The 22,009-nt window shown below is 49.5% G+C and overlaps 1 long non-coding RNA gene across 1 annotated transcript; it reads left to right on the top strand.

The window, feature by feature from the left end:
* The first annotated feature begins 9,114 nt into the window (after positions 1–9,114).
* LOC110343085 lies at positions 9,115–11,442 on the top strand. Its single transcript, XR_002385287.2, has 3 exons — positions 9,115–9,534; positions 10,619–10,703; positions 10,791–11,442. It is a non-coding gene; the product is annotated as an uncharacterized LOC110343085 (long non-coding RNA).
* Positions 11,443–22,009: the final 10,567 nt, after the last annotated feature.

The raw sequence follows: 22,009 nt of genomic DNA, 5'->3' as shown, positions 1-22,009 counted from the left end.
TTATCATGTGAATTCAGCTTCCCATAGAAACCAGAAGAGAGTGGGATCCCCTTCTTGTGAGTCCCCAGACGGGGATGCTGGGAAGTGAACTCAGGTCTTCTGAAGCAGCAATAGCTCTTGATGGCTGACTCATCTCCCTGGCTCGGAGAAGGACCTTTCTGACTGCCAGCATGGGAGGCGGCTCCTTGGCATTGACAGATCTGGAGATGCAGAGAAGAGAATGAGATCACAAAGCAAGTGACTTCATGCAACCCTGGTGTTCCCAAGCTCGCAAGCCTCGGGAGGCGTTGAAAACAGAAGGGCAGAAAGATTCAGTTAAGCAAGCTCTCCCTTGGCACTCGCCTTTGAAAAGTCACAGCCTCTGCCCCAGTGATCTGCAATGTAAGATCTGCAAAGAAGGGGCCCCATGCCACCCAGGCACAGGCAAGGCAGGAGGGTTTCAAATTAACAGAGCAACCACCAGATCAAACGCCACGTTCGGATTTTATCTTCCCAGGTAATAAAAAGTGAAGCACATTCTTTGGCAGCAACGAGAGAGGCAGATTGTGGGCTTTCCATGATTCTTTGGAGTTTTATAGCATGTCAGTTATTATAGCAGTGCTCACCACAGAGCCTGCATCCCTGGGGCTGGAGCAGGCTGTGTGTGCACAAGAAAAGACATTCAGAATGGCAAAGCTCATGGCAGGGCATTGGCACCCAGGTTAGTCTAACGTTTTCAAGATCCATTCAGGGAATGAATGCATAGCTAACTGGGGACATAGCTCAGCCCTGGGTTCAAGTCCCGGCGATGCATAAAATGGGTGTGGTGTTACATGCCTGTCATGCCAACCCTTGAAGGGTAGAGGCAAGGTCAAAAGTTCAAGACCCTCCTCCACCCACTAGGTAGCAAGTTGGAGGTCAGCCTAGGTTACATTGAGACCCTGTTTTTATAAATAAAATCAGTAAACAAATAGATAAGCATGTGTCAGGATTATATTCCAGGATGCCCCTGGGAAACACTCCCTTGTCTTTATGGATCTGTATTACACGAAGCCTGTTACAGGAGGGTCTCTGTTATTGCTGCTTTAGGGTGGTCCATGATATTTGTGTCTATGGGGTCTGCTACCTGCCATTCAAATTATTATGCTTTCAAAAATACATGGCACATGGGATGGCTTTCAGTCTTCTGATTTCATAGCCACCTATTGAACAGAGTTTAGTGCATAAGTAAAATGATTATTTGTATGTAGCCTGATGATTATCCCTTCATGGGAAACAGGAGTAATGCTGTGTTTTCAGGGTCTTCAGAGCTCAGAAGAAGGAAGTGCAGAATTGCCAGGTGGGAGCATTTTCAGTGCTAAAAGACCTGTGTTCACACCTCTGTTTTCAGGATGCCCCACAAAGAGGCTATTCTCAAAGACGGAAGAGCAGTTGCCATGAGATGTGGAAAGGCCCCGCAGAAGACGAGCCTGGCCATTCAGTTCCACACTTGTTACTGCTTGGTTGCACAAGGCTAATCTCTAAGACCAACCCAGAGGGCTGGGTCCCCAGGACTAAGTTGAGTAGCAGGAGTCACGAGCTGGAATGCTGGCTGGTAGGTCCTGTTATCAGGAATATGTTGTTGTAGAACATGGTCCTCCGAACAAAACAGATGCTGCCTTCATCAGATGAACCGTGCCTGCTCTCAAGAGGCCGCCAGAAGCCACCTGTGGACTGTTGCCATTCCTCACAGGAGTCACTGGACTCTCACTTGAGGCTCCAGCTCCTTTTTGCAGGCGTTGAATCCAGTTCTGCCCTCATTGTACTTGGCTTAGGAACGGCTAGAGCATAAAGGCTGGAGAGAGTGTGTGATTACAGGAACGTATCAGACACGCTATGTTAAGATTGTCCATGGGTTCACCCATGAACCTGCTTGGAACTCCTCCCCCCCACTCTGTACATAAGCTGTCTTAGTTTGCTTTCCATTGCTAAGATACAATGCCTTGACCGAAAGTAATTTGGGGGTGAAAGGGTTAATTTCATCTTACAGAAGTCAGATAGAAACTAAAGGCAGGAACCTGGAGGCAGGAGCTGAGACAGAATTGACGGAGGAGTGCTGCTTACTGGCTTGCTCCCTGTGGTTTGCTCAGTGTTTGGTTTTTGGTTTTTTTTATAGCACTCAGGAGCACATGGTTAGGGGAACTCCACCCACGGTGGGCTGGGTCTTCCTCTATCTACCAGCAGTCAAGAAAATAACTCCACAAATTTGTCTATAGGCAATCTGACGGAAGATTTTTTTTATTTTTTATTTATTTATTTATTTTTTGGTTTTTCGAGACAGGGTTTCTCTGTGGCTTTGGAGGCTGTCCTGGAACTCACTCTTGTAGACCAGGCTGGCCTCAAACTCACAGCGATCCACCTGCCTCTGCCTCTGCCTCCTGAGTGCTGGGCATGCACCACCACCGCCCGGCTTGACGGAGGCATTTTTTCAGTTGAGGTTCCTTATTCTGTTTGATTCCAGCTCGTGTCCAGCTGACAATAAACTAACCAGAGCACAGCCTTAGTGAATTCATAGTTTCTCCTGGGTGAACTTCAGTGCAATCATACTTTGGTTAGTCATTGTGGCTTTAGGGGATGAGAACAGATGCTGTTAACGTTTCTATAGGGAAGGAATTCTCAAAATAATATGGTGTCCAGAGAGAAACCAAGGCCCGTTAATGCATGTATGGACATAGAGCAAGAAGGAGGAGTTTCCAAGATGATTAAGGCTGAGCGGGCACACTGCACCTCCAGAAAGCAAACTCTATCTTTCTGTGAAATGGTAGCTATTTCTGGTTGTGAGCCTAACCTTTAACGGCTGAGCCATCTCTCCAACCCAATGATAGCTATTTTTATCTGCAGCAATTCCTTAGAAAGTTCTTGCATCAGATACTTTGGGAAGACAAAAAGGGAAAGAGTGTTAGTTACTTTGTTGCTGTGGGAAAAAACAAAACAAAACAACCCATGATTGCCACCTTTAATCCCAGCACTCGGGAGGCAGAGGCAGGTGGATCTCTGTGAGTTTGAGGCCAGCCTGGTCTACAAGAGATAGTTCAGGACAGCCTCCAAAGCCATAGAAAAACCGTGTCTTGAAGAAGAAAGAAGAAGAGGAAGAAGAAGAAGAAGGAGAAGGAGGAGGAGGAGGAGGAGGAGGAGGAGGAGGAGGAGGAGGAGGAGGAGAAGAAGAAGAAGAAGAAGAAGAAGAAGAAGAAGAAGAAGAAGAAGAAGAAGAAGAAGAAGAAGAAGAAGAAGAAGAAGAAGAAGAAGACCCACGACCAACAGCCACTTATGGAAGAGATAGTTTGTTTTAGTTACAGTTCCAGGGAGATAAAAACCCGCCATGGCGGGAAGCCACAGCAACAGGCGGCATGCATGGATGCAGGGACAGTAGGCTGAAAGGTTACAACTCCAGCTCCACCCAGGAAGCCGAGAGAGTGAGATGGAAGTGGGAGGTGTCTATAAATTCTCAAAGCCCACCCCCAGGGATGTGCTTCCTCAGCAAGGTCACACCTCCTAAACCTCCTCACGGGTCACCACCAACTGGGGGACCTAGGGTTCAAATGCCTGAGCCTACAGGGCAGTGATTCTCAACCTGTGGGCCACGCCCCCGCTGATGGTCAAATGACTCTTTCACAGGGGTCACAGATCAGGTAATCTGCATTTCAGATATTTACCTTACGATTCATAACGGTGGGCATGAAAATAATCTGAAGGTTGGGGGGTCACCACACCATGAGGAACTTTATCAAAGGGTTGCAATGGTAGGAAGGTTGAGAACCACTGCTACAGGGCCTATTTCTCATTCAGACCATCACAGAAAGGAAGCATGGCGTGCATTCTGCTGTATTTCATCATCCTAACTCTCCGTGAGGTGGGTTCTCCATGCATATCTTATGGATGAGTTAACTGGTTCTATAGGCTAACATTACTTGGCATTTGCCCATCTGTAAAGTCCACATACTTCCCTGATAGCTGGGCGAACACTCTATATAAGTCAGGCTCTAGGGGTCGGGGGCCGAATGGAGACCCTACCACTAACCCTGTATATAAGGTGGTAAAACCTAAGCTAAAGGCATGTGTTACTATCACCCTGGCACATCTGACCCACCCCTTGGGGACCTGACAGAGTTCGAGCATGACAAGCAGTATCCTGGCTCTGTATGCAGGCCCAAAAGGTTCCTTTAAGAGACAAGCTCACCCTCCCTCCCTCCCTCCGTCCCTCCCTCTCCTTGCTGTTCCTCTGTAGAGGCAGGCAGGCCGGTCTTTCCCCATCTCTCTCTTCCTCCTTTTCTCTGTCTCTCTTTGTGTTTTCCGTTTTGTTTTGTTTTTCGAGACAGGGTTTCTCTGTATTGCTTTGGAACCTGTCCTGGAACTTGCTCTGTAGACCAGGCTGGCCTCGAACTCACAGAGATTCCCCCGCCTCTGTCCCTGTGCTGTGATTAAAGGCGTGGACCACCAATGCCAGGCTCTCTGCCGCTCTATCTTTCTCTTTCTCCCCTCTCTTCCTTCCCTTTCCCAATAAAACTCCCCACATAAGCTTAGTCTACATGGCATGTTTGTCCCTCAGTCCCTCTCAAGCTGTATCATAGCATGTGCCTTTTTAAGTTTCAAATTAAGCTAGCTCTCCATTGCACCTTCCTTGACAAGGGGGAAAAAAAAAACAAGCCTTGTGAATCAGATGAGAGAAGAGACCGCTGTCTTTGGTTTGTCTATGGGGAGAACATGCCAGAAGCCTACCTACTCTTGGAGGTGGCACTTCAGGATCCTCTTGACCACCTTGATCACCTGACCGAGAATGAGGATGCTGATATCCAACCGTTACTTCTCCTGGAGATGAAGCTGAGACTAGGCAGGGCCTTGCAGCCTGACCCCCACCCCCCTCCATTCCCACTTCCTAGCTTCAGCTTTAAGGATTTCTCTGTGGAAGACGGTCAGTCATTCCCACGGCTGCTAGACACTGCTGCCTGTCTGAAGTGAGTAAAATGGAATGTGACCTCAAGTAGGTCTCAGCCACCAGCCAGCTCCATCTTCACCATCCCACGACCAAGGTTGCTCCGCAGAGAGGGGACCAGCCCAGGCCTCTGTTCACACCACAGAGCTATCCTTCTCATGCCACCCGAGAGAGGATGAGCACCTAGGGCACCGAGGTCCCTCCAGGGACCACAGCAGAGACTCTGGGGTCCAAGTGAGCTCAGGAAGTTTCCACAGATTTAGCAGTTCCCCAGACTTGGGTCCCCAGAAGAATCAGGGCCAGGAATAATCCAGCCAAAGGTATTTTAAAACATGGCAAGGTCTTTGCCAAGGACACACTAATAGCACCTATCTATCACCCAGGGAAGAGATGTCTGGGAAGAGATAATTGACTCCTTTTCATGTACAGATGAAGTTTTAAAATGCCCCATTTCCTGAGTGACAGGCTTTGCCTTGGGACAGCATCACCATATAAGAGGGAAATGCACACTCCTTCCGTTGTCGGGCCGGGGTCTAGCTTATACCTGCGAGGTTATTTCCGTAATTTAGGCTCCGAATTCTGTCTGTCTTTATAGTTATCCCCTGCAGTTCTTGTCCATGAATTTCTGCTACTTACATTTGCAGGGTTTTAGTAAATGTGCTTATACATTTTGTCCATTTTTATTGCCAAACTAATGACAGATATGCAAATGGAATGCAATGAGTGACAGGGTTTTGCCCATGCTGCCTGTAAGGGGGGGAGGACACATCACTGATGTCCCCTCTGAAGCTCATAACAGTGAAACGGCAGAGCAAAGCCGGCCTTGGCCTCACTCTCCGGTTTTGAATCGCTCTCTAGACACTGTGCCCCAAGTCAGCCTCTGGAGCACACAGGGCGGTGGGCGTTTTCCCCTGAGCCTCCCCACCTGATGCTCAGCTGTCACGTGACTAAGCCTCACCGCTTGTCCTGGGCCTCTCCTGCAATGACTCCCTGCTGCTCACAGTGGCCAATCAAGTTGCCCCCAGCAGCTCCTCTGCCTTCTTTTATGCTTAGTGGGTCTCTCTCATTTTCTCTTGCGCTTAGTAGGGCACCAGACCACCCTGTTTGTGTCACCTTCCAGCCTCACTGCTGGGCTCTCAAGGCCATCGGGGCATCTATGTCACTAGACTTCTGGGACTCCTGAATGTTATTAAAATCAGCTTGGTTTTCCTCTCTCTCTCTCTCTCTCTCTCTCTCTCTCTCTCTCTCTCTCTCTCTCTCTCTCTCTCTCTCTCTCTCTCTCTCTCTCTTTAGTTTTTAGTCTTTCCAGACAGGGTTTCTCAGTGTAGCCTTGAAGACTGTCCTGGAACTCACTCTATAGACCAGGCTGGCCTTGAACTCACAGAGATCCCCCTGCCTCTGACTCCCAAATGCTGGGATTAAAGACGGCCCAGCTTGGTTTTTTCTAACAGTAGATTTTTGCCCTGTCTTGCCCTATGCATCTTATGTGGATGGGGACTTAAACCCATTGCCTTCCCACATAGTCAGCAGTCAATAACTGACTACAGATTGAAATTGGAAGTGTTCTTTGGAAGACCTCATTTGGAATGTGAACACAACACAGGGACACAGGCACAGGAGCTCCCAGGACGTGTGCTCTTTATGCTACCCCCCCCCAGGCCTCTCCTCTCCCTACCAAACCAGTGTTCACACTGCTCAGCTTGGCCGTTGCACATGCTGTATAAAATCCCTCTGGATTAGTCGGGGCCTTTTCTGTCCTGAGCGATCAAAGCCCGTTTCTAAGGGTCTTAATCACAAGAAAGTGACATAGATTGGCTGGCATGCTATCAAGCCTGTCCACTATCGAGAGGAGGCTTGAGGGGCAGGGGAGTCACAGGGGGCTACCACATGCCTGGCTTCCCAAGGGGAGATGTAGGAGTCGTACACAGTCCTAGGGAGGTCGATGCCGTTGCCACACATGTATAAGCAGGGCCAGTCAGTCTACTGCCACCTCCATAGGTGGTGTGAAGGACCGTCTACGTGGAACTTCTCGAACTAGGGTGGGGACAAAAGGAGAGGAGGTGCAGTGGTCAGGAATGCCCACCCAGGGCAATTCATTTGCAGAGACGCCTGCCCTCCGTGTGGATATCATTTCCTTAAGGAGCCAGAGATGGGGCTGCAGGGCCAGAGCTGCCCTGGATCACTCACACTCGTGGCCAGAAGTCCGAGCGCTGCTTCTGGTGCCCGTCTCGCTGAGATTTGTTGTTGCTTCCACTCTGCAAACACGGGATTTCCCCCATCCAAAGAGCTTGATGCAAACCAGCCGCGTTTCCTGGAAACCCCCTGAAAACCCAGGACAAGCTCAGCCCGGGTGATGAAACCAAGGTTGACAGCCACAGGAACTACTGCCGGCATTTGTCTACGCTCGGCAGGGAGGGCGCATTGCGGTTCACGGCTGATGGGTTCCTGTTGGCTGTGTGTGTGTATGAGGGATGCTTTTACCCTCATCGTTCATTCAGGCAGTTTTCACAACAATACATCAGGATATGCTGGAGGCCCGTAGTAGAAACTGTGGCTGCTTTTTCCGCTTCTCCACCCAACAATGCATACTCACAGAGGGGCCCCGAATCCTTAGGGAACCAAATAAGCAGACGTATAGGACTCACCGGGGTCCACGTCAGACGGTCCCCTCCCATAACGGTGTCATCCACCTCCTACTACACAGTAGGAAGCAAGCCTCAGAAAGGTTAGGCGAGGGGCTGGGGAGATGGCTCTGGGATTAGGAGCACTGGCTGTTCTTGCAGGGGTCCCAGGTTTGAGTCCCAGAAGCACTGCATGGCAGCTCGCCACCATCTGTACTTCCAGTCCCAGGGGGATCCTATGCCCTCTTCTGGCCTCAGAGGTCACCAGGCACTCCTGTGTGACAGAGTCATACATGCAAGCAAAATAGCCATACACACAAAATAAATACAGCCTAAGAAAATGTTTATCACTCAGGTACAGTCTAGAGCAGTGGTGATCAGCCCTCCCTCATGTTGCCCCCCCTTAACAGTTCCTCGTGCTGTGGTGACCCCTCCCCCACCACAGAATTATTTTCATTGCTAATTCATAACTATGTTTGCTACTATCATGACTCTTAATGTAGATATTTTTGGAGATAGAGGTTTGTAGCACGATAAATAAAAGACCCAGAGACAGATATTGGGATTCAAGCTTCAAGTAGAAGATCAGAAAAGCAAAGTAGCAGCCGGGCGTTGGTGGCGCACGCCTTTAATCCCAGCACTTGGGAGGCAGAGGCAGGCGGATCTCTGTGAGTTCGAGGCCAGCCTGGTCTACAAGGGCTAGTTCCAGGACAGCCTCCAAAGCCACAGAGAAACCCTGTCTCAAAAAACCAAAAAAAAAAAAAAAAAAAGAAAGAAAAGCAAAGTAGCAGGTCACTAACTCTTACCTCTACCTCAGACTGAAAGGCAATCCTGGCTCCATCAAACCTCAGACTGCAGTCCCAGACTGCTTTGCTCTCCTTGATGTGGCTGGAGAATCCTGAGACTGATTACTGAAGACCCTGCTCCTATTTTTTATATCTCTCTATTGCTGGGATTAAAGGTGTGAGCTCTGTTTCTGTTTTAGACTGATTCGATCTCATGTAGCCCTCGGTGGCCTTGAACTAACAGAGATCTGTGGGCCTCTTAATCCCAAATCCTGGGATTAAAGGGAGGTGCCGCCACTTCAGGATCTCAATTTGAGGCTGACTTTGCTTTCTGAATCCTCAGGCAAGTTTTAACCACAGAGGTTAGTCAAAGGGTTACAACCCACAGGTTGAGAACAGCTAGTCTCGTCAGACACTGTAGCTGCCTGGCTGTCCCCACAGAGATGCCCTCTATGTGACCTTGGGTAAGGTAAGTCACTTACTTTCCCAAACCTCAGTTCTTCCTTCAGGAGGCTAGGACACTTGAATTGCTATACCAGAACTGTGTTGTACATACAGTAAACTCTGCATAAAAGAACTTGTGATTATCCCATTACAGGGCTACAGAAAATGATTGGCCTAGAAACACAACAGACTGTTACACAAGCATCTTTTCCCAACAGCCCTGGGAAAGCTGACTTCCCTTTCCCGCCAGGGTCAGGCTCCTCACCCCTCCACCCCCAGCCTGGGCTCAGGACCAGGACACAAGATCCTCACGGGGAAGATCAGCTGGGAGCTTTTGGCGCATTTGCCCTCATTGGTCTAAATTAGATGGGCTGATGGATGTTTGGGGGAAAAATAGCTGCATTCTTCATGTATTTCCCCCATCAAAACATGTCTGTTTCATTCCCTTGTAAAGGGCCTCCATGAGTCACTTAACAAGAACAAAGATGCTTCAGTCTGCAACTTCCGTGGGGAACCGAGCTTCAATAGTGTGTGTGTGCAGGGGTCTTCTGAGATCTGAAAACATGCCTAGGAGATGCCCAGGAGCACCTGAGAGCAGCGGCTGTCCTGGAGGCTGGATTACAAAGACGAAGTCAGATCAGCCGGCATCCTTTACCCGAAGTGAGAACCGCAGGCATCCTGTACGCGCAGATGTCTGGCAGAGGAGCAGTTTAAAGTACTCTGCCTGTCCTGTCAGGTAAGACACAGTGTGCTTCCCCAGGCTTGCCCACCCTGAAGGAGCATCAGGCTTTCAGGAGATATTCTGGTCCCCACTCTTTCCAGGAGCAGCTCAGGCCACAAGGGATGAACAAAGATACCTAAGGCAGATGGGATGACAGGAGAGTCAGAGTGAACCGTAGCCGGTCCCCCTCTGATGCCTTCACCCTGTGCGTCTCTATCAAGCCTCCAGCTGCGCCCTCCCTTGTATACCTATCCTACCCTCCGCACAGTCAAGCATCCATGGGGAGAGCCCCGAGGTCAAGCTCACAGGTTGGGTGCAGGCTTGCCTCGCCGACCTTGTGATCAGACCCAGCTGTTTCACTTTCCTTTGTTTTACTTTCATCTCCTCGGGTGGTTCCGAGGATGCCAGGGACCCACGCATGGGAAGCACAGACCCTTATTTACCACAGAATAAGCCCAGAGCAGAGGTTACAGGCTGTTCTCGAGAGTGAGCCCTGTCCTGGCTGCCCCTCACCCCCACAACCACAGAATTCCTTCCTCCTGTTCTCCGCAATTCTATCCCATCCTCTGCTTCCTAAATTTTGTGCTTGCTGGCTAATTTATGTCAACTTGGCATAAGCTGGAGTCATCTGAAAGGGGAGGAACCTCTACTGAGAACATGCCTCCGTAAGATCAGGCTGTAGCCGGGCGTTGGTGGCACACGCCTTTAATCCCAGCACTCGGGAGGCAGAGGCAGGTGGATCTCTGTGAGTTCGAGGCCAGCCTGGTCTACAGAGCGAGTTCCAGGACAGCCTCCAAAGCCACAGAGAAACCCTGTCTCGAAAAACCAAAAAAAAAAAAAAAAAAAAAGATCAGGCTGTAGGCAAGCCGGTAGGGCATTTTCTTAGTTAGTGATCAATGGGGGAGGGCCCAGCACATGGTGGGTGGAGCTAGAAAGCAGGCTGACAAGCCATGTGGAGCGAGCCAGTGAGCAGCACCCTCCATGGCCTCTGCATCAGCTCCCGCCTCCAGGTTCCCGCCCTGCTTGAGTTCCTGTCCTGACTTCCTAATAACGAACAGTGATGTAGAAGTCTCAGCCAAGTAAACCGTTTCCTTCCCAGCTTGCTTTTGGCCATGGTGTTTCATCACAGCAGAAGTGACCCTAACCAGGACAACATGCGACCTCCTCTCCCTAAAAGGCTCAGGGTAAGAACGTAAGCTTCTGCGCATAGCTGATCATACCTTCTGTGCTCCAGCTCTTGCTCAGTCATGCATTTGTTCACAACACTATAGCACGTGGCGAGACCGTGGTGTCCCAGGCACTATGTTCATCCAAGGCAACAGAGCTGTGCAAAGTCCCTGTCTCCGCCCCACAGAGCAAAGGTGACGTATTCTAAGGGATGAGAAGGACGGAGCGGTGCGGTGACAGGAAAAGTGACCTGGGTGGCGGCTGAGCCAGGTCCCAGGGACCTCCCAGAGTGTCCTACAGTTCTAGGCATGCCCACTGGCCCCCCAGTCTCTGTATCTCATGCAGGGCTAAGGCGCTGTTCCCCACATGACCTGTGCTCTCTATATAGTCAAGAGTCTTCCCTGCTGACTCGCTGGCTCTCCCCGCCTCTCTGGCCCCTGCTGGCTCCCCGACACTGATCCTCTGACGCTTGCTCTAGCGAGCGTCTTTCATTGCTGGCTTCCTCATCTATGTTTTCCTTGGTCCCTTGTCTGTCTCCACCAGACTGTGAAGTCCCTGGAGGGAAGGGACTGTCTCATTGGTGACTGGGTCCTGGGAGCCTCACAGGTCGTTGTGAGGAGTGTGCTGTTCTCAGGAATCACTGGCCCAATGGCTGGGTAATCTGGGGGCACCCAGCTTGTTCATTGCTGGTTATACGATTTTTTTTTCTGGCTATGTATACGCTTAAAGAGCAATTAAATCCACCCTTGGACTTGCCTTCTGTTAATTTCTTTGGATCCCTCTTGAGTAATGCAGCTTGCTGGGGAGTTGCTTTTAGGATGGAACAGTGTGATACTCCAATTCTTCAGCAGTTGGGAGTTGTCTGAGTTAGGGTTTCTATTCTGTGAAGAGACATCATGACCATTTTTTTGTTGTTATTGCTTGTTTTGAGACAGGGTTTGTCTGTATTGCTTTGGAGGCTGTCCGGGAACTTGCTCCGTAGACCAGGCTGGACTCAAATTCACAAAGATCTGCCTGCCTCTGCCTCCCGAGTGCTGGGATTAAAGGCGTGTGCCACCAACGCCTGGCCATGGCAACTCTTACAAGGGAAACCATTCCGAGGTTTAGTCCATCATCACCATGGTGTGACAAGTTGGCACACAGGCAGCCATGGTGCTAGAGAAGGAGCTGAGAGCTCTACATCTTGACTTGATGGCAACAGGAAGTGCTCTGTCTCGATGGGAGTAATATGAGCATAGGAGACCTCAAAGTACACCTCCACAGTGACGCACTTCTTCCAGCAAGGCCACACCCACTCCAACAAGGCCACACCTCCTATTAGTGTCACTCCGCTTAGGGGCCATTTTTCTCTTCAAACCATCACAGGAGACCTAGGCACCACCACCAACAGGCAAGCCTGTTTTTAAACATTTATTTTAACTTCAAATGTACACATGCTCATCTGGTCAGCATATTACCACAACAGTAGAAAATTAGCTAAAATGAACCAAGACACTGTTTTCTTCTCATGTGTAGTCCTAACATTGTTTCCCCGTTGGACGGTGGAGGGGACCACTTCCTTTTCATCCCTACAAGGGACTCTCCTGTGCTGACAGCAGGCCGGATGACTCAGATCAGCAAGAGTAGTATGTTTGAAATAAAAACGAATGTTCGGGAACAGGCAGAGAGGGCTGGAGACACGGCTCAGCAGTTACAGGGAGTTTTCTGCTCTTGCAAGGAGCCAGGCTGGATTCCTGCACTCACTGTCTGTCTCTCCAGCTCCAGGGAGTCAGATGTGTTCTTCCGGACTCCACAGGCATCGGGCGTACACGATACACACACATGCGGGCGAAACATTCCAACAAATAAGGAGATCTTGCTCTTAAAAAGGAAAAGAGGAGAAAGGCAATTAGCAGTTTCTATCTCATATCCGCGTCCCCATTTTGCAGTGAAGAAACAGACTCAGGGAGGAAACAAGTCTCTGCCAGTATCTAAATGCAGACTAGCTGCCCTGCCTGGCCCAGTGCAGAGGACGCGCTTGGCTACCGCTGAGTCACAGGGCTCTTGGGGGCATCTGCAAGGACCATGGCTCTGAAGTCCACCCTCCCCACTGCTGAATTAGGAGCTCCAAGATGGATCTAGGTTCCTTTTACCCATGGCAGGTTTTTAATTAGTTTCCATTTTTGAAAAATGCTCATGGCAGTTCAGATCATTATTGTGACATGCTTCTTCAGAGTATTTCCTTTTTTAAGGAAGGCTTGTCACAGGAAAGGGTCTGAAAAGATGGCTCTGAACGTAGTCAGCAGAGGAGAGTCTCTTGTAGGGATGGAAAGGAAGTGGTCCCCGACTGACTTCGAGATCTGGAGTGTTAAATAGGGAAATGGTGCCATGACCTTTTGCCATGACCTCCTGTGGAAATCTCAGTCACTTTTCTGTTGCTGTGGTAAGACACTGACCAAAAACCAACTCAGGGAGGAAAGGGTTCATTTCAGGTCACAGTGTGTAGTCCCTCTTGAAGGGATGTCAGGGCAGGAACTCAGGACAGGAATCTGGGGGAGGAACTGAAGAGGAGACCACAGAAGAATGCTGCTTACTGACATGCTACCCCCAGGCTTGCTCAGTTTGCATTCTTGTTGTTTGTTTTGGTTGTTTGAGACAGGGTTTCTCTGTGTAGCCTTGGTTGTCCTGGAACTCACTCTGTAGACCGGGCTGGTCTCGAACTCACAGAGATCCACCCGCCTCTGCCTCCCGAGCGCTGGGATTAAAGGCGTTTGCCATCACGACTGGCATGAAATACTTCTCGTGTAGCTTTGATACGGTGAAGAGGAACTGAGAAATCATACAAGCTAGGGATAGGAAACCCATGCCATCTTATGTCTGCCACCTGCTTCTCCTTCAACTCAGGGACAACGGCCAACAACCAGCGAGTGCAGATGACGCCTGGGTGCTATTTGCTTTTTCCTTCCCTCCTAGGGTCCCTTCGTCCCCCCTGCGGGTGACTTGTTAGAACAATGCAGAGCTGAAACTTAGAATCTAGGCGTGTCACTGCAACCCCAGGCTTGCGGCACTCTCTGTTAGCACCTGGAAGTCATTAGCATCCCTCGTCACCCAGAGAAGAGCTCTGTGGAAGCCTTTGACCCTAGCAGTCAGTGTGCGGCCTTATTTAGACAAAAGAGCTTGGCTGAAGTGAGCTTGGTGCATCTGCTCCAACAGCACCTGTGTCCTAAGAAGAGACGGTTGCCATTTTTCTTTTTCAATTTCAGTTTGGTTTAAAAGCCATTGCAAGCAAGGACTTTTTAAAAATCAGTTAGTTCCAGGACAGCCTCCAAAGCCACAGAGAAACCCTGTCTCCAAAAACAAAAACAAAACAACAACAACAAAAAATTCAGTGTTTTATGTATGTGTGAGCGTGGTATGTTTGTATCGGGGCTCACTGAACTTGGAGGTGGTCAGTAACCCCAGTGACCCATCCTCCTGTCTCCACAGTGCTGCGTTCACAGGGGCTTGTAGCCACCCCTGGCTTCTTATGCTGTGCTGGGATAAGAACCTGGGTCCTTAAGCTTGCACAGCAGATGCTTTTATCTCCACCACCCCCCCCCCCCCCCCCGTGTCATCACTTCAGCCTGCAAAGAAGACATTTGTTTCATTATAAGAAAAGAAATTTGGAAACAGAGGCAAGGACAAGAGCTTGGGCAAGGCTCCGTCTCTGAGCCTCAGAGGGAGCTAGCCCCATCCACACCTTGATGTAGGCATTTAGCATCTCCAATGCCAAGATGATCGATTTCCAGGTGAGCGACCCTGCTAAGCGTTATCTTTTTTTTCCTCTTTTTACAATAGCCCCAGGAAGTGAAGAAGACATTGATAGATGGTGCGGTCACCTTAAACAAACTGTTGTTATTGAATGTGCTCTTTTGTGAGACAGAGTCTCATGTATCCTAGGCTGGCCTGAAGACAAACATAATCTTGGACGTCTCATCCTACGGCCTGCAAGTGCTGGCATTACAGGCATGTACCTGCACCATACCTGCTTTCATGTGGTGCGGTGCTGGAACCCAGGGCTAAGTGAGGACACTTCCTACACTAGCTGCTTCCTACAAGTGTGACTAGCAGTGTAGCCGTGGTAACAATGAGGCCCCTTGACTCATTGCCAGTGTGGATCGATACCTACTTACTGATGGTGCCATGCTGGTAACAGTGATTGTCAACTTGATGGAATCTAGAGGCACCTAGACGATAAACCTCTGGGCACATCCGTGAGGGAATTTGTAGGTTTCGCTCATTCATTAGGAAAGACTCAACTGTAAGTGTGGGTAGCTTCCTTCCACAGGTTGGGGTCCTGGTCTGCATAAAAAGGAGAAAGTAGGTGGCACACGCCTTTAATCCCAGCACTCGGGAGGCAGAGGCAGGCAGATCTCTGTGAGTTCAAGACCAGCCTGGACTACCAAGCGATTTCCAGGACAGCCTCCAAAGCCACAGAGAAACCCTGTCTCGGAAAAAAAATAAAATAAAAGGAGAAAGTAGCCAGGCATTGGTGGCCCACACCTTTAATCCCAGTGCCCTGGAGGCAGAGGCAGAGGATCTCTGCTAGTTCCAGGCCAGCCAGAGCTGTGGTGACAAAAAAGAGAAAGCAGTTTGTACACCGGCATTTATCTCATCCCTGACCACAGATGTATTTAGACTTGAGCAGATTCGTGGCTAGCTAAGCAGTCTCGATCAAGGTTCAGCTCATGGTTGACCCTCCTCACCTCAGCTCAACACCCTTTCCCATGTGTGTCCGGCAAGCTGTCGGTGGCACCGGAGACAGACTCCTTCTCTGGCTGGTGTCAGAGTCCCAGCCCTTCCTTTTCCCAGCGTGTGAGATTCCTGGCGGAAATTCCAGGTCCTTGGGATCCATTGTCACAGTGCCCTGATAGCTGAAACACAAGTGTCTGCCTTTGGAATAACTTTGGTCCCACCCGGATGGTCACAGCTTCTTCCTGCTGTTCTAGCTGATGGCCTCACAGGAGTCTCTGCGCCCAACCCACCCTATCTACATAAGGAATGCTAAGCTTTTCTACTGGGGTGCCGATGGCTGGGGGCTCCTTCTCAGAACAATGCTCCCTGTGTTCTAGATCCCTCTGTTCTTCACTCCTATCCTGCCTTTTTGCTTTTGTTTTTTCGAGACAGGGTTTCTCTGTGGCTTTGGAGACTGTCCTGGAACTCGCTCATGTAGACCAGGCTGGCCTCAAACTCACAGAGATCCACCTGCCTCAGCCTCCCAAGTGCTGGGATTAAAGGCGTGCGCCACCAACGCCCGGCTCCTATCCTGTCTTGAAGCTAAGGCTGTTGAGTAAATCACTTGGCTCCCCGGTTTCAGTTTTCTCATTGAAATATGAAGGTTTTATCTAAGAGCATTGCCTCCTCACGGGCCTCTTCAGCCTTACTCTGAGGACTGAAATTCACCTTTGAGACCAGGGCTCCCAACCTTCTCTTCCCAAAAGCATTGCCTCAGGAGCCATGCAGGAATTCAGGCGCCACACCCCAGTGATGCCACTGGCCTGGGCCAGGCCCAAGGAGCTGCATTCCAGAGGCCCAGCCTCAGGCACAGGACTGCCTCTCTTCCGGTTTGGGTCACTGAGACTGACAGTCTCAGAGTCTCAGAGGCCAGGACTCGGCTCTTAGACCCACAACACTGCCGGTGAGCTCTTCAGGATGGCTGGTTCCATGAAGGACGATTTTTTCCCCATTTTTTTCTTTACCCTTCCTCGGACTTTACATCTGTAAGGCTCTTTATTCCACAGAAGCAGAATCCTAATTTGATGGAAGTAGAACGGGGGTTTGCTTGTGGGCTGTGGGAGACTCCTGGAATCTGCAGAGGCTCAAAGACCAGAGGCTACCCAGTCAGAACCACGTGAAAACTGCATAGTGGTGTTGTCTGGGGATCCTGCTGCCCAGCCTTGGCTTCCGGGAGTGCTGTGATGGTACAGGGAGGAATTCTGGTAGATCTTCCTGATGATGGCTGCTACCCTAGAGAGGTTTTCTTCACTTTTTCCCCATAGAATCCCAGTTCAGAACCAGGGCCAGGACCTAGGCGTTGTGTGGGGAGGCCAGGAGAACCCTTCTGGAATTTCAGCTTCTAAAAGCAGAAGGGTCTTTAAGTGTAGTAAGACTGGGGGGTGAGTTCTGCTTTTGAGGGCCAGTAGAAAGCCTGCCCGTAACCCTGTCGCCTTCCACACAGCAGAGTCCACCTTCTAGGGGCCAGGCCTCCCCGCTTCAGGGGGCGATGTGAGCACACCACCCCAGAACAAAGACTTAAATCCTCGGTTGGGCCAGGTCTCAAGGAAACCGGGTACAAACCTCGCTAGGTACCCGTGGCTCCTCCCACCTCCCAGCGGCGTTCTGTATTAACCCCTCCCTTCCCACCCCGTGGCCTGGTTTAGTCTGCTGGCCATGTTCAGCCTGGACACTTCCCTCTGCCTGCTGTCTCCCCTGTATCTACAATAAAAATCTTCTCCATACTTTAGGAGTCATCATATCCTCCATTTATTTATTTATTTATTTTTCGTTCAGAGTGTGAAGTTGATTTTCATCCTTGACACCAATTAGAATCGGCCGAAAGGTTTAAAAACTCCCAGCATGAGTGGATTGGATCAGACTGTTGGGAGCTGGGGCGTACTTCTTAGTCTCTTCCGTTTTGTGTATGTGTTTGTATATGAAGGTGGTATGCATTTCTGGAGGGTGATGTGCCAAAGCTAGTCCTCGCCTCCCACCACGTTAGTCCTAAGCAGCGAACTTAGGTCACTTAAGCTTGGCAACAAGAGCCTTTACCCCCTGAGCCATCCCTCCAGCCCCCACATCAACATTCTTAAACATTCTACTCAATGGAGGCTGGGAGGTGGTGGTGCACGCCTTTAATTCCAGCACTCGGGAGGCAGAGGTAGGCAAATTTCCAGGTTCAGGGCCAGCTTGGTCTACAGAGATAGTTCCAGGACATCCAGGGCTACACAGAGAACTCCTATCTTGAAAAACCAAACCAAGCCAGGCGTTGGTGGAACATGCCTTTAATCCCATCACTCGGGAGGCAGAGGCAGGTGGATCTCTGTGAGTTCGAGGCCAGCCTGGTCTACAGAGTGAGTTCCAGGACAGCCTCCAAAACAATACAGAGAAATCCTATCTTGAAAAACCAACCAACAAACAAACAAACAAAAAACATTCTACTCAAATGATCTTAGCTTGCATCGGGGCTGGAAGCCATTTCCTCACAGTGTGAAAAGCTATGATCATGCTCAGAAAGAAGGGTTAGGATAGTATGGAACTAAGCATCGTGGTCCTGAGCTAGGGAAGTGATGGGTAGGGAGGAGACCTAAGAGGGGGCATGAGTGTGGTCTTCGCCCTCCTCTGGCTGAGTCCCAGGTTGGAACAGGAGCATTTGATCTCCATTCAAACAGCTGGATGTGACTGGGCTAACAGTGTTGACTAAGCCCCAGAGGCACAGGGAATGGTCTGAAGTTTTCCCCATCTGATTGAAATAGGTTCAGGCTCGATACTCAAATCAGTGATGGAGAGTCTTGTGGCCTGGAAGAAACTTGTGGTTTGGACCTTAAAAGCAGTGGCCAGATAGACTGGACGGATAAGACTGTGTCAGTCATACCACAGTCACACATCTGGGAACCCCACATCTGTGACACTGGGTGAGTCACAATACCATGTCTGGGTCCAGGCACGCTCACCTGTAACAAGGTAAATACTCTCAGCTCTTTGATAGGGGCTGTTCTGGCTCATGGTTTTGTCAACTTGACACAAGTCAGAGTCATCTGAGAGGGTAGAGCTCAATTGAGAAAATGCCTCTATCAAGCAGCCTGCAGGCAAGTCTGGGGGACGTTTTGTTGATTAATGATTGATGAGGGAGGGCCCAGCCCACTGTGGTTAGTGGTCCTGGGTTGTATAAGAAAGCTACCTTAGGGGTGATGGCTCAGTTGTTAAGAGCAATGACTGTTCTTCCAGAGGACCTGGATTTAATTCCCAGAACACACATAGTGGCTCACAGCCATCCATAGCTCCACTCCCAGGGGATCTGGTGCCCTCTTCTGGCCTCTTTGGGCACAGCATGCACATCCCCCCCTCCCCCCCCCCAGACAGGGTTTCTCTGTTTTGTTTCTGAGGTTGTCCTGGAACTTACTCTGTAGAACAGGCTGGGCTCGAACTCACAGAGATCCGCCTGACTCTGCCTCCTGACTGCTGGGATTAAAGGCTTGCTCCCAATGCCCAGCATCAGCATGCACATTTTATGCAGACATGTACGAAAAACATCAATGTATAAAAAATAAAAATAAGTCTTTAAAAAAAAAAGTGCCAGGCAGTGGTGACACAGGCCTTTAATCCCAATACTCAAGGCAGAGGCAGGTGGATCTCTGTGAGTTCGAGGCCAGCCTGGTCTACAGAGTGAGTTCCAGGACAGCCAGGGCTACATAGAGAGAAACCCTGTCTCGAAACAAAACAAGCCAAGCCGATCAAATCATGAACACCCCAGGAAGCAGTGCTCCTCCCTGGTTTCTGCTTCAGTTCCTGTTTCTAGGTCCCTGCCCTATTTGAGTCCCTGCCTTCTTTTTCTTCACTTTAGACTGTAAACTGAAAGATGAAACAAACCCTTTCCTCCCCAAGTTGCTTTCAATCACAGCATTTACTGCAGCAATAAAAAGCCAAGTAAGTCAGAGCTAGGAAGTTGCATTCACTGGCGTTTGGGAGCCCCCGAAGAACTGCATGCAGTTAATACTGGAGGGGCATTATCCTCCACAGACCCACACACGGCCATGGGGATGTCCTGAGGATGCCAGCTCAAGTTAACTAGATGCATCCTTTTCATAACTAAACCTCGCCGGGCGTTGGTGGCGCACGCCTTTAATCCCAGCACTCGGGAGGCAGAGGCAGGCGGATCTCTGTGAGTTCGAGACCAGCCTGGTGTACAAGAGCTAGTTCCAGGACAGCGTCGAAAGCCACAGAGAAACCCTGTCTCGAAAAAACCAAAAAACCAAAAACCAAAAAACCAAAAAACAAAAGACTAAACCTCAGGCTGGAGAGATGGCTCAGAGGTTAAGCCCATTGAATGCTCTCCCAGAGGTCCTGAGTTCAATTCCCAGCAACTACGTGGTGGCTCACAACCATATGTAATGAGATCTGGTGCCCCCTTCTGGAGTGTAGGCGTACATGCAGGCAGAACACTGTATATAATACATTTTAAAATCTTAAAAAAAAAAAAACTAAACATTCCAAAACAAAATTGTCTCCAGGGAGACCGATGAGAACTCTAAGGAGAAAGTGAGGAAATGGATAAACAGAGATGGTCTAATTTTGTCATGAGTCAACCAAGAAAGTCTGGAATTGGCAGGACTTTACTCCCTGTACCTCAGAGGTTACGTGCTAAAGACAGAAAGTTAAGTGCAGCTTGAAACGTAAAGGAGGTGTGTTCTGCATTCCTGACCTTAAAAAACAAGCTTCCTCGGAGCAAGAGAGCTGGCTCAAGGAAAGCACTTGTTACTCCTTTAGAGGACCCAGGTTGGATTCCCAGCACCCACATGGTAGCTCACAACCATGGTTAACTTCAGTAGCTAAATTACAGCTAAGAATTAGTCACAAAAGTAATTTTATGGCTGGGGGTCACCACAACATGTGGAACTGTATTAAAGGGTCGCAGCGTTAGGAAGGTTGAGAATTGCTGTTCTAGAGAGTCCTGAGGTCAACTGTTTTATAGGGAACGGAGTACAGTATACAGGAATAAGAGGTTAAAAAAGGTTCTTGTTGTCAGGCCTGCTGACCTGGGTTCAAAGCCCTGGGCTCACATAGCAAGAGAGAACTGACTCCCACAAATTGTCCTCTGACTCCCAGGTGTGTCCGCACACATGAAATAAATAAATGAATAAAATTTAAAAACAAGCAAAACGCTAGGCATACATCTGCTATAAGACCCGACCGTTGCCCTGCTGGGCATTTATCACAGAGAAGTGAAAACTTGTGTTCACAGATACACCTTTTTGTAAATGTTCTCAAGAATTGTGTTTGTAATTGCCAGAAGCATAGGTCCAGATGGCCTTCAACAGTGATAAACTACCTGCAATACATAAGTGCTGGGGAATGCAGCTCTGCAGCGAAATGCATGAGTGCCGTGAAATGCAGCTCTGCAGTGAAATGCACAAGTACCATGGAATGCAGCTCCTCAGTGAAATGCATGAGTGCCATGGAATGCAGCTCCTCAGCGAAATGCATGAGTGCAGTGGAATGCAGCTCTGCAGTGAAATGCATGGGTGCAGTGGAATGCAGTTCTGCAGCGAAATGCACAAGTGCTGTGGAAAGCTGTGCAGTGAAATGCATGAGTGCTGTGGAATGCAGCTCTGCAGTGAAATGCATGGGTGCAGTGGAATGCAGCTCTGCAGTGAAATGCACAAGTGCTGTGGAATGCAGCTCCTCAGTGAAATGCATGAGTGCCGTGGAATGCAGCTCCTCAGTGAAATGCATGGGTGCATGGAATGCAGCTCTGCGGTGAAATGCATGAGTGCTGTGGAATGCAGCTCTGCAGTGAAATGCGTGAGTGCAGTGGAATGCAGCTCCTCAGTGAAATGCATGGGTGCAGTGGAATGCAGTTCTGCAGTGAAAAGGAACAAATGCTGGTCACACACAGCATGGATGACTCTCTAGGGATTTCTACTGGGTGGAAAAAAAAATCCCCCAAAGGAAAGAGAGAGGTGTGCGCGATTACTAAAGAGCAATGGGAAGGCTCCTGTGGGTGCTGGAACTGTCGGGGTCCTAGCTCTATTACAGAAATGTGAATAGAAAGAGGAAACAGAACAGAAGGAAACTCACACCCACACAAGCAATGCAAGTGAAGGGGGGACTGCAGGCAGCTGGGTGCTTTGCGATTTGTGGTGCTGCCCTGCACTTGGTGGAACTTCATTGCTGGAGGGACCTGGGTCAATGCATCTCTCACAGCTGTGTGTGAACCAACATTTACCTCAACGACACTTTCATTGAGAAAGCTACTAGCACAGGCTTTTGTCCCAGCATTTGGGAGTCAGGCAGGCAGATCTCTGTGAGTTTGAGGCCAGCCTAATCTACAGATTGAGTTTCAGGACAGCCAGGACTACACAGAGAAACAATGTCTTGACAACCTTCCCCCCCAACACACACATAAAAAGCCATGACAGAGTATGCTAATATGCTTATATACATAGCAAGTGTTTAAAAGGGCAAAAGCCCAGCAGTTGCTAGTTATTTCAAATTCCTTTCCTTTCCTTTCCTTTTCCTTTTTCTGTTTTGGTCTTTGAGACAGGGTTTCTCTGTGTAGCTCTGTAGACCAGTCTGATCTGGAACTCAC

This window comes from Mesocricetus auratus, unplaced genomic scaffold, assembly GCF_017639785.1.
Source record: "Mesocricetus auratus isolate SY011 unplaced genomic scaffold, BCM_Maur_2.0 Super-Scaffold_100024, whole genome shotgun sequence".
Classification (NCBI taxonomy): Eukaryota; Metazoa; Chordata; class Mammalia; order Rodentia; family Cricetidae; genus Mesocricetus; species Mesocricetus auratus.
Note: the sequence above shows the minus strand (reverse complement) of the source record. Positions and strands in the feature narration are given on the sequence as shown.